This window comes from Sinohyriopsis cumingii, chromosome 14 (genome assembly GCF_028554795.1).
Source record: "Sinohyriopsis cumingii isolate HCF-2022 chromosome 14, ASM2855479v2, whole genome shotgun sequence".
Lineage (NCBI taxonomy): Eukaryota > Metazoa > Mollusca > Bivalvia > Unionida > Unionidae > Sinohyriopsis > Sinohyriopsis cumingii.
In genome coordinates, this window is record NC_142974.1 from 26,117,171 (window position 1) to 26,131,586 (window position 14,416).

A 14,416-nucleotide genomic window follows, 5' to 3' on the forward strand; every position below is an offset into this window, starting at 1 on the left:
ACACCCGTATAGAGCCTATTTCTTAATAGGCGATTTTAAATCTAGAACACACCAAAATCACAACTATGTAGAAATTGATGATTTTCCCTCTCGTCATATTCATTATGATGAGTAACTGCATGTCTTTTTTAATACTATATCTGCATCTAGAAAAATACTTGTTGGCATAAAGAGAAGCTCGGCAAGACAAAAAATTCAATTATGATGGGAATAAGTTAATTGAAATTTGCCAAAATAATCGTATCTGCTTCTCTTAAACGAAACACAAGGAGATGATAAAAGTCTTGACGCGCATACATTTAGTAATGTTCAGTTTATATCTAGTGCGTTATTGTTCGCTAGATCTATGCACATTCAGGACTCTCAAAGGAACGCTTTCCTAATCTAAACATTGAGATTGTGTATGACCACGTAACAAATCTGCATGACAGGTTATTTATGTTTTCACATTAACTAATATGATAATACAAGACTATTTATTGGTGTCGCCCATGTAATGAGAGAGTTTTAATACATAACAATGTGTCATTTCTGAAATCAGCAGGTCGTATACACAGTTTTAACGCAGTCCATAATGCAAATAATTTATTATGGAAAGAAGCATTGGGTCCATCTCATATCTTTCTCTCACGCAAACTAAGTTAATGATCCGTATATATGCACGCAGCACATATACTTACCCCAATCTCACTCATAGTGAAACTGTGAAAAAACTACTGAAGCTGAATAAAAGTTTCAGAATAGACATGGAACACAGGTGGACAAATAAACATTGATGGACAATACTGAGATAGGTTGCAATTATTGTTTAGTTTTCAAGACATGAATTTGGCTGAGCTTAATGAAACGTAATTTTAAACAATCAAACATGGCTTACAAGCATAATATTAAAATAAAAATAAAAATAAAGAAAAATAATAGTAAGTTCAGTGTTAAATTGCATTAAGGTATGTTTACGTTTGTTTCATTAATTTCAGTGACTTAATTTAATTTTCAGAATGAAGATAAAGAGCAATGGTTATGACCCCAAAGTGTTCAACGTGCTAACGTTCAAATAGCTTGAAAAATGATTGTAGTACAAAAATAGTTCTGGTGTGATAGAAAAGCGAAGATACACCAACCCCCTTTGCTAAAAATGTCATTTTGACTCTTTGAAATTTATTCGTATCCACATAAAGCTATTGCAGAACTTGTAATACTCTTGTCAAGTTTCTCTTACTTCAAAAGTTCATGCAGGACATAAAATACATGAATAACCTTTGACATTGTGCGTCTTATATATTGATACCTATGAAGCTCCCAGCAAGATGAACACTTTTATACTATTCAAAATATTTAGTTATGAAGAATTCTTTAGAACTATATTTTGTGTCAGACTGAAACTATGGAAAATTACGTTCAAAACTAAGTCGTCAGAGAATCAGCACGTCTGCATGCTCTTCCAGTTTATTCATTACTAATACCATACCAAAATAGCTGTATGTACAGAAAACAATCGAACACTCCACTATATAGGTTGATACAATGGACAGGTTTCACGTCAGTGATACATGGGTTATTGAAACAGTATGCAAAATATCATTATAACTGTGTATAATGTCTTGATTTTGAGTTTGGGGAGTGATATGTTAGGCAATATCCAGGATGTTAAAGAACAAGAATACTACAAACACATTAAATGTCCCGTACCTACCAACTGTATTGACCTTAGAGCTAAAAACCTGCCAGCTACACAACAAGGTTTGGAGCCAAATACAGTTTCATCAAAATATATTACGTAGTTAAAACGTAACAGTTAGCGTAGATAAAGAAACATTCTAAAGACTTCTTTTTTATGTCTTAGCCTTTGGAGCAGTGGCTTGACTATGAATAATCTATGCACTACCAAGTTCAGATATACAGCAGGCTAAACTTGCATGAAAATACCTTCATGGGTTCATAAGTTATACATGCACATGGATATATATTAATTTACATATCCCTTGGCTGTGTCCCTAACCTTGAGAAGGAAATCATTATTATGGTATCTACTTATTATGATATATAACTGGATCACGTCTCTATAACATATCTTCATTAGTTAAAACGTTATCTCCTAGAAAATGTAAACAATAAAACGCTAAATTTTCATATACCTTGCTGTAAACTTCACATGATCGTAAGGGCTGGCATATGCCATGCTACATACCATTTAGTCACGATTTCTACATACGCAACATGTCATGAAATATTTCCTCATGCCACTTAATTATGGCTTGGATAAGCACAGTTTTATTGATAGAAGGACATAAAGTGTCAACATAAGTTGTCCCAATTTATCAATGCATCAATCGTCATAATTTAATGTGACAGTACAAATGCTCTTCCTAGACATTATCCTTGGGAAATGACATTAAATAAGGCAGGCAAGAAACTTTCTATAACACTATATAATCATTGTTCTTAATAGCTTAAACTGTTAAGAGCTACAACAGGGACACAAGAATGGGTACCGTAATATTTATATGGAACCATGAGAGTAGTATATGAGCAGCAATTAGTTTCGTCGACCTTAATATGGGTTTTTCATTCAAGACTTGCCTTGAAATATATTCATGGTAGCTTATGACAGATATCGTTCTGGCTAAAACTGTTCTCAAAACGTCAAGGTGCAAATGTGTACAATGTTTCATATTTCTACTTGTAATAGGTTACAATATCAGCGATGACATCTTTAGTATTCAGCCTTGAGACGATGGTGTGCTTAACGTTTAGAGATAATATATCGTGATAATTGTAGAAGACACAACATCAATCATATTTAGTTTTCATTAGGTGAACATCTTCTGAGCTATATGGCAACCATGACAAATGACGTTGATCGGTAAAACTGGATCATACAAATGTGTTAAGTGACTCGACTTTATAACATGGTGCATGAATGAAAACAGTTTCACTTCGCTATTTTTGAAAATATGGGAAAAAGCGCATTCACACAGGAATATATCATTTATTAAATTGTCAAGAGAAGCAAATGACATATTCGATGTTATGAGTAGGGCATACATTTATTTAATCGAGTTTCAATGTCAATTGAATTACGGTCCTAAGTAAAATAAAACAAACTTCAAATTCAAAACTCAGTCAATGTATGATGTCAGAGAGGGGAAACATGTAATCCCATAATCTACTCAAAAAATGTTATACTGACCTGCGCCTCAAGACCTGTTCATACAGATAAGTCCATAGAAGGTCCAAGTGACAATATCAAGCCTAATATATGCTCATTTGTTCCCATTAGCTTTACATTGTGAGAATCTTTCAGTATTTTACGAAATTGCACTCGCGCGCAACTTCCCACTGAACTCACGTGTGCCAATGTTATATTAGGAACTAGTTTGTAAACAAATCATGTACACGCTCGTAGTGGACGCTTTACCATTTGGTTGATTACATTTGTTTTTGAATGAACTAAACGAGCTGTTTCTTTGACTGCCACATACCAGTTGCTTTGTCACATTCTGCGTTAACGTTTTTGATATTATGTTGTGGATTTAGGCTAGCTATAGACGCCAGACAGGGTGCTTACAAGTAGCATGCAAGTGACAAGGCTTAAAATGTTTTCTGTAGTTGGTAATAAGAGTGGCAAAACTATATTGAACGTTTTACATGCTGAATTTATTAAAAATGTACATTCTTAGTTCTGCAAATCCGAATTACCTGAGCCATGTTATGGTTCACAAGCTTGATTACATATTTTGAAACTCTAATGTAATTTCAACTATATTCCAAGTGCAATTACAACCTCCTTGTTGCACTGATAACGAAATAAATTTTAAATACCATAGCGTCTTTTTGATAATTGCAATTGAAAGACTTCATATTTTCCCCACATTAGGATTTCAAATATTAAATAACATAACATGAACATACTTGTAGATGTCAACACGCTTCTCCATCGCTACTGCAATTCGATATATTTCATGTAAAATTGGCACAGATAAATCCAGCCCAAAATCAGAAGATTTCGTTGAATCTACAAAAATACCAACCTCTATTCATTCTAGATCAAATGGAAAAGTTGCAAAGCGCATTCATTGACAATATGACTCCAAATTTCAACTTTAAGTAGAAAACGACTCCATATGTTTTCGAAAGTTATGTTTAGAGCGCGACTAAGTTCAAATTTATCTGGTCGGAGTTATGTGCGCATTAATAATGATGTTGTGTAATGATGAATCTGCGATAGTATCTTTAGTTTGGAATACGGCAAACATTCAGTTACTTTGTTTCGTGCAGTGTATTTTTGTTTACATAATCAAACCTTAGGTATAATAAGAAAATGAGCATATAATAAAACGTTTAATGCATTTGTATTGGAAAATATGAAATCGTTTTGTCGTATGGATATACTGCACTCCCAATGTCGTGCAGTATTTCCATCCGAAAAAGCTACTTCATATTTTCCCATATAAATGCAGTAACCTATATTTATTATATGCTCATTTTGTCTCCGTTAACTTTACATTGTCAGGATCGTGCAATATTATCCGATACTGAATTCGCGTGTAGATACACATATTGCATTCACGTGCATAAAAGAACTACTTTATATTGTAAACGAACAAATGCTGCAGACGCTAACACTTTTGATTTGTAAACAAATCATGTACACTCGCGTAGTAGGCGCTATACATTGTGGTTGTTTAAATTTGTTTCTGAAGGAAGTAAAGCAGTTGTTTCGTGGACTGACACATATCAGCTGCTTTGGCACATTACGCGTTAACGTTTTTGATACAATGCTTCGGATTAGGGCTAGTTATACAACAGACGCACGAAAGGTGCTTACCAAGAACATACCAGTAACAAGGCATAAACTGTCTTCTTTAGCTGGTGCTACGAATGGCAACAAAATAGACTTAGAATTTTACATCCTGAAGTTCCTCAAAATTCACTTTCTTAGTTCTACAAATCCGAATTACATAGCCATGACATAGTTTCTCAGTCTTGAGTACACATTTCGAAATTGTTCTGTAATTTCGAATATAAGTGCAATTACATCATCGCTACTGCACTCAGAATGAAATAAGCATTAAATTCCATAGCGTCTATTTGATACGTGCAATTGAAAGACGTCATATTTTCCCCACATTATGATTTCAAACATTCAATGACAGAAACAGAAACACATTTGCAGATGTCAAGACCCTCTCCCTCGCTTCTTCAATCCGATGTATTTTATGTGGAATTGTCACATATAAATCCAGTCCATAATCACGAATATTCGTATAATTGAACACAATACCAAAAGATATTGATTCCAGATCAAATGCAAAAGTTGTTGCAATGCGCATTCATTCACAATATGACTCCAAATTTAAATGTTATCTAGACACGTCATTTTAATTCGAAAGTTACGTCGAGCGCGACTAAATTCAAATTTATCTCGGCGGAGTTTTGTGTGCAGTAATAATGTTGTTGCTGTCTAATGATGAATGTGCGCTTGTGTATTTAGTTTGGAATACAGCATACAATCAGTTACTTTGTTTCTTATGGTGTATTTTGTTAATATAATTAAGCATTAGGTAGAATTAAAAAAATAAGCATATAATAAAATGGTTACTGCATTTGTATGGGAAAATATGAACCTGTTTTTTTTTCGGATGGATATAGCAGTATTTCCATTTCGAAAAACTCGGTCATGTTTTCGCATAAAAGTGCAGTAACCTATACAGACTCTACTTTGCTCTGTCATCCTGTTGGCATTTGAAATCGAAGGAGCGTGTGTTTAGCAACACGGTCGCTATATTTGCTTGGGCCAAACTATGTTTAACATAAGTGATGTAGTTCACCTGCTTTGCCGATCAAAGATAACGTCGTAAGTCTTGAAGTTACAACTCCTTGAACAGTTGTAAATAAAGAAGTTCCTATTTATTTGATCAATTCTTTTTATAAGCATTATTACTAGACATTGCAAATATTGGACTCTAACGACAGCATTTTTACTTAGATATGATTCTAGAACCCAGAAATGGATAGTTTGCAGTCTGTTGGTTTGTTGATAACGGGAGCTTCTGTTTGCTTTCAAACTCCACAAATTCGACAGTGAAGGGACCCATTGTAGTCTGTTTGGTTAGAAAGTATGAATTAATGAAAGAAATGACTAAGTGTTGTATATCATTGAAGCTTATCGTTTTATAATTCAGTGTGTGGTGTTGGCGGCTCAATCAAACGGGAGCGTGTGCGAATACTATAGCAGTATTTCAGCATTACGTGAAAGAGCGTCTTCCCATAGCTGTCACTACACGTTTCCTCTTGCCCCTATTTCGAAAAGTAGCATATTGGAGCCTAAATTTTAATTACCCCATATTCTACAGTTTCTGAGAAATGGACCTAACTGCAAACCCTTCATGTAAAAGTCTTCACTGACAGCGCCGGAGGAAAAGTAAAACATCCGTCTCCCATCCGAATGCTTCAAAACAAAAACAAAAACGCATGAATTTAATTATTTATTCTAAATAAAACATTTCTCCTCGTGAGATGAATACAGTTAGAAAACGTTTTGTGTACGTGAAAGTTCCATACACTTCCTGTGCACTGTAAAGAGTAAATTACAAATATATTGCTAATATATACCTGTCCGAAAGTAAAACTCAGGGAAAAAGAAAAATAAATTTCCAGTAATACCATACGTTAACTATTAGGTTCAATATATTGTTTTTATAGCTAATTTATTCAAATCTATGTAGAACATATAGATAATAAATATTATGTAAGTGTTAACTCTCTACCTTTCTCTCAGTGTGATTAGTGATTAGGACATTTAACGTAGCTTAACAATATTTCTGTCATTTCGCTACGATGTCTACAGTGTGGCAGTCTGTAGTAGTGATGTCTAGGACTGGAGCATCATGCCGCAGACATGTATCATGATGTCCCACCCAGACACATTATCCTGACACCAGGCCGACCAATCTAACACTAACACGTTAATGCTGGGCGCCTAACGAGACAGCTGTTAGTACAATTTTTTTAAAGTCTTGGTAAGACTTGGCCGGGGTTCGGACCCACGACCCTGGCTTTCGAGTTCGATTCGGTTCATAGAATATATATATATATATATATATATATATATATATATATATATATATATATATATATATATATATATATATATATACTCGATGGATTACATTTCTTTCAAATTCTGATGGATTAGCATCGCGGATATAGAGAAATTTAGAAACACACAACAAAACAAAACAACGAAATCACTTTTGTAATATATGTTCATGCTAATATAGGACCCTTCAATGATATTTTCCTAAGATGCCTCTTGGATGAAACTGGCCAATTACAAATGTATTTCGCCAGATGGCAAAAGTGTCCTAATGCAGATTTTAATACGTCAGAATACTGCTATACCAAGTAGTATGTCAATTACTGCATTCAAACCTTTCAAAGTTACATGAGAAATCAGATATAGTAATGTCCACCATTATGGCCCAAACTAGAACAATTCAAGTGACAAATGTACATGTTTTCATATCATTAATTCCATAAACTCTAGAGTTACAAACAGCAAGCTTGAATTACTTGTAAACCTACTATGTAACCTTTATCTTGAAGAACAAACACTACACTCTCATATTTTGATATAATATTCAAAACATCTTAAAACAAATAGGTTAGCTTCAGTAAATATTCCAAGCAGAAGAAGATTTGGTAAAACATTATACGAGTATACAAATACAGTCATTCACCATTTACTACAAGACGTATGTGGGCTGGGATACTAATCAAATGTTTACACAGGAATTGGGCGTAAAATTCAGAGTAATCGAATGTTATTTGCAGCAAAACACCTATTGTAGGTAAATGACACGATATCGCATACCATGTAGACTTCAATCCTTATGACTAGGCATAGTTCAATTACCTTAAATGTTTCTCTTTCGATATCTATCAGTGTATGCCCGTATGTAGTTCATTTGCTGGGAATCGACAGTTTCCGGGTATTGAGACAAGGGCAAGTTTCCTACTCTGGGGATATAACCCAGTATATAAGCTGGATGTGCAGATGTATATAAGCTCTAGTATATAAGCTCTTGTTCCCAAAAATTATATATATATATATATATATATATATATATATATATATATATATATATATATATATATATATATATATATATATATATATATATATATATAGATAGATAGATAGATAGATAGATAGATAGATAGATAGACATCTCTGAATATAATCTGTACTGTTTCCAAGTTATGAGCCATAGTCCAGTTGCCATGTGTTGGGCCAAAACTCAGGGTCTATGCTGTATACATGCATCTGGTTTTGTATATACATGCCCATCAACACTATCAACGCTATATCGATAGCATGGGGATCTGACAAATTTCCAAATGATGACCCAAAAGAAAAACAACTAATTGTGTATGATTTATTATTGTGTCTTTGAATCAACGATAAGACACAGGGGCAAATCCATAGCATAAGGGTCATGACCCATGGTATGTATCAGATATACCAGTATGTCTAATTTTGTGTCATGTCTTTCAAACCAATATAGATTATTAATAGATGAGTGCCTCAGCATTTTACAAAAGTATGACCCAGTGGACCATGCGTGTGCTAGACCAGAAAGTGGAAGCATAAGTTCAATGCATATGTTCTTCAGCTGATTTTGAAGATGACACAAATGACTTTCAGATCTCTATCTAGCAGACTTCAAATCTTCAGGTATTTTAAAAGAAAAATAAATAACTATATAAACTGGGGTGATAATGATTCTTCTCTAGTACTATGCATTCATTAAACAAACACTCTACCTTTTAAGCGAGTGGACTATGCATTTTATGAATATTCCACTGATTGGTCAAGCCAACAGTTACTCTGGTTGACATATAATGTAATGTTTGTTTATCCCGCTTCCAAATGCTTAAAACATGCAGAATAATACCAAATGTCTGTTTTTCCGGTTTGGAGTTTCTTAAAATGCTTGCATTGATTAGCCCAATATTGGTTTTGACAAAGACAATCACTAGAACTAAAACTGAATGACGCAACTAGTTCTCATTTAACAACAAGGAGTCTACTTTACATTTAGAATAAGGGAGTTTCAAATAAAGGAACAAAAAATTATGATCCAAAGAAAACGAAATAAAATATAAACGCAAACCTAAGTCAAACGTCGTTACTGCGAAATTAACACTTGATGCAGGATTTATGTTACCAAGAATATGGAATCTAACAGTGACAGGTATCATGTCCGTGAGAAATAGAGAACTCCTTTGTAAGGCAGCCATAATACCGTCATTCTTGAATTAGCACAGGTGGTTCTCTGTAGTCCTTGTTCCACAGAAACATCGACGCCAATTAGGGGCAACAGGTGAATATGGTTTCAGTGTAAGTTTGCCATTGTCATCATCCTACAAATATGTCTTTGCTAATATTGTCAATCACCGAGCGTAGCATAACCAAAAACCATATACGAGTAATATAACTGCATTCCGAAAGAAACATATGTTTGATAGTTCAGCCAGACCGGGTGATTCGGGACATGGCTTTCTGGTGCTCACACTGGCTTCATTCTCTTATTTCATATCAACAGTATAATGGTTGGGGCACGACATTGTTCAAGAGAACTGTATTGAAAGCCAGCCGCCGCCAAAGGTGGGACTATTATTTACAAATGCAGAATCTGAAACATGTGACCCCAACAGTTGCAAAAGCAATTGCAAACTAGACCAACTGCAAAGTGTAGCCGTCACAAATACCGGCGCGTTCCACTGTATATTAGTAGCAGAGTGTTTGTCAGCTGAAAGCATAAACATTGAAATGAACACAGACTGATATCAAACCTCAACGATGAATCAAATGTCTAGGGCATAAGGTGTGCCTTATTCGGGTTGATATATGTTTGAGGTAATAAACAGTACTGTATCTGACGTTTCGCATACAGCGATTGATTTTGTTTTTGTTTCCAAATAAACCATGAGCTTATATTTAGTAACTATATTTTAAACATCGAATAAATCAGATGAATTGGATTAATTAATTGGGAATAATTGAATAAAACACAATTGTGGCAATTGAATAATAGATTTCAGATGTATCAAATGAATCAGTACAACACCTAGCCTTTCACTTACAACTCAGTTTAACTCTACAGTTCACAAAGATATTGAAAAATTATTTTTAGAGATACAAATATACAACATCGGATAAATTATGTCGCATAGAAATCAATATATCTGTTTGATAACCGATGATTAATATTTTCTATTGAAATTTATGTTATCAGATAATCACTGTAGAACATGAAGGTTTGGCAGAATCAAATTAACTAGGGTGCATGGATAGGAATAACTTCATGTACAATTTCCCATTGATATGATCCAGATGAACGTATACTACAGTTAGCAAAATTTATATATAGGTTTGACATCTAAGTTCAAATGACAAAAACTACTAACCTAATGTTCGACATTCTTATATAAGGATAAAGGATTCATAAATCCTTCAGAAAACTTGTTATAATAACCTATCGGGTAGTCGTGAATAATGGAATAAATGTATTATGTTACGAATGAAACCAATGATGATATGTGATGAAAAATAGGAACCATTGTTTGTTTAGTTTCTGGAAGATAGAACATTTTTAAGAAATAAATACAAGGTTAAATAAAAGCATCCGATTGTTCGTGTTTAGTCTTTAGGTGGTAACATCAAAACAAACTATTTATTGCACAGTTTGTGATATTGTCTGAGATGGAATCATTACAACAATATTTCAGTAATGTTTCAGAATCAAAACTTAAATTACCTAATGCGATTATTAAAAAGGTGTACTTTATTTACATATTGATATGCATGCATTTGCAATCATTATAATAGAAACAAAATTTGTTAGTCTTATGCTAGAGTTGAGCACTAATATAGATAAGGAAGCAGTAACACAGATGAATCATTCAGTTCATAAGCGACATGTAGTAAGTCTTCCAGAAACAAAAAAGTAAGAAACATTATTAACACCTATATAGATAAGGGTCACATTATTTATATTAGTGCATACAATTTTAAAGAGAACAGTCATGAAGGAAGCACAGAAGAATTTAAATGAATAATTTTAAGAGCTTGTAAAAAGTCTTTAATGTAATAAATTTCTATTTTTTTATTTAACGTTTCCACACCTGTTATCAAAACCAACTGCAAAGGTAAAAACAGGCACAACTATTTTATCAGCAAATTAAGAGCCAACATTTACAATTGAAGTAATAATCAAGTCTATTATATGACCAGGAAATTGTGGTACTAAATCATTGGCTAAATGAAACAAGAACCCGTTAAATCTGCTCATGTAAAAATGATTCACATGAAATAGAACAGGCAAACGAAGCGAGAAGGGAAGTTGAGTAGGACCAGGTTGATACTAGCTGGGGAATAACACAATTTACCACACCTGTTACATGTAGATCAAGTGCTGTGGCATAAATATTGTCACGATATATGCAATAATTGCTAAAACTATCATCTCTTAATCTCTATAAATTTCTTCTATAAATCTCTACAATCTTTCATATAATGGTAATTATTCTACTTCCTTAAACTGATTAAATATTTTCTACAGATGTACACGGCAGATGTGTAAAAATGCTAATTATGATCGTTTACTTTAAATATTTTCCGAACGCTCGTGACATATAGCATTGTGTTTTGCTGGTGGCTTTTTCGTTTGCTCCCTCAAAACCATCGTTGATAGACAATATTGTATATTTTATAACTATTGCATTATTTACATTATTTTCTTTTGTTTTGTTTTTTAGATGGAAATTCTTCACTTTGAATTACTTTTCATTAATCATTAGAAGTGTTCCCTTCACTTATTTTCCGATTTCATTGTTCATTTGTCATAATTGTTTGCATTTCTATTTCTCTGATAAAACGACATAAATTTAACACATTGAGTTATACCAGTATATTTTCTTTCATGCATTCTTAATACATATCCTGTCTATACTGCTGTACACAGGTATCTTTTTAATTTTTATCTGGTTCTTGGAATTAACGTTCGTTCCTGAAGTTTTAACTTGATTCATTCAAATTTTGTTTCATGTATGTTTACACCCCGTTTAATTCTTTGCATTTGTCTGCTTAGTTCGCCGAATTGGTTGAGCAGTTTCGATTTCTTAATTTTGTACATTATTAAAAAGTAAAGGATATTACGATGCGGTATTATTAATTCTTTATCGTACTTTCCTTGTAAAATGGGTATTTTGATGCATGATAAAAATCGCGCCCGCCATTATATCAATGTTTAGCCGATAGAACAACTTGCTAAACAAAGATAAGGATTTATAGAAAAGCGACATTAACATTACTACACCCGACATCAACGAATAAAAGAGAAGTAAAAATTAAATTTTGCATCACAGTGACATAAATTAAATTTTGCATCACAGTGATATCGCATCAGAACCAATATATATCAAAATTATTATGTTGATCTAACCAGTCGTGTTTATTTTCAATTTAAACAAACGATTGCGAACACTATATGGAAACAACGAAAAGTTCAAGAAGGATTGTAGTAAAATAACATCCAAAGGTGATTTAAACACAACATAATAAGATACGGAAGGCACTTTATCTGAAAACAGTCTACATTCTTCAAGTAAATATATTATTAAATTCTTTGTGGCGTAGTTGATTTCGGTATTTATATTCAATCTAACATTTTTTTTTAAAGCTGGTAGAAACAAAGCAAGTTTATAAAAAAGGACTATTTACACTGCTGAAAACCATAGACGCCTAAACAAAAGCACGTGTTTTTGCAATCATGTTAAATATTAACAAGTCGAGCAAATGATGTCTCAACTTTTCCAGTCTCCAATTGTATAGCACTCCAGCGATCCATTTTATCACTTCACCTTGTACTTATTTCGTTCGCAGTTTTGTTGCTAAATTTTATTTTCTTTCTGTCTCCAAAAATTACATGTTTTTCAGATGTACCTGTCGCAGATTGGTACCTGAATACGTGTTTTATTAAAAGAAATAGGTATCCTCAGAAATGAATGCACTGCAAAGGAATATATTTTACTAGCTTATAAATATTTCTTAAACATTTTAGTTGAATCTTTCTTCTAAAGCATTAACCTTTTTTATATATACTATACAAATGTGTAATATTTCATCAGAAACTCACTGATTCGATTGCATGCATTCTAATTATGTTAGCTAAATGTGCAGTTATCGCCGCGTCCATTAAAAGATAATTGATCTATAAAGTATGACAGAGCGCCACCTCAAAATAAAGCAGAGAGTAAAACATGAATCAGTAAGTAACAAACAAATGACATATATCAATAAACGGATAAAAGCATTTTCTTTTCTCTGTTCTCACAAAGTCGTAAGATCTTCTGATCATACATTTGGGGAATTTCACGTAGCATATCGGTATTTAATCATTAGTCATAGCTCACATCAGCCTATCCTTAATTGTCTTATAGTAATAACCAAGCTGTCAAAAGTCAAGTTTGAACGATAACATTTGTATCGAATGCAGACGAAATATATTACCGCCGGTATTTCTCGAATCAAATGTGTACGCCTTGTGGAGTTATTAGGATATGATTCGGTTGTTAGTTATAGTTTCTATATTGTGTGCACTTGGCATTACTCTTGCAGATGCTACACACAAGCACAAAGGCTATGACGGCAAAAGTGACAAGCACCGCTGAAGTCTACACAAGCGACTTTCTCGAATAGAAGCCATTATGCTTGCCGATGATATTTGAAAGGCTTGATACTATTGTGCAAGATATTAAGCATATTAAGCATATGAAGGAAAAAAGACAAAGAATTATGAGATGTAGTAGAGAGCCAAGCCTCTACCATCAAACAATTAACATTCGAAATCAAAAATCTACGACGTGATAATGTTGCACTAGAGCGATTTTGTAAGGGACCATTAGATAATAGTATGTCTACTGTAAAGGATGAAAACCCAATAGAATATTTCGTTCAAAAGCATTTCAAAACAAACCGGACTAATCAGTATAACGGGCAGATGTAGAAAAACAATGGAGGGCGGATTGGAGACAAATACCGGAAATTTTCATCGCCGAACCAAGATACAAAAAACAGCAATCATTTATGGAACGATGATTCCACCAGACAACCTAAAATTATTAGGTATTTATATCTAATATAATTATTATGATAAAATGGTTAACATTCAAATGCTGATAATAAATTACTGTATACATTCAATAATACATAAACTGCATTAAACGAATTTATTAACCCAATAAATATACTGCAAAAGTAAATTTAAAACGCATTTGATATTAATGACGTATTCATGCGTGATTGTACACCCGTACATACAAGAGGGAGGAGGTCGAAAACTTGGGA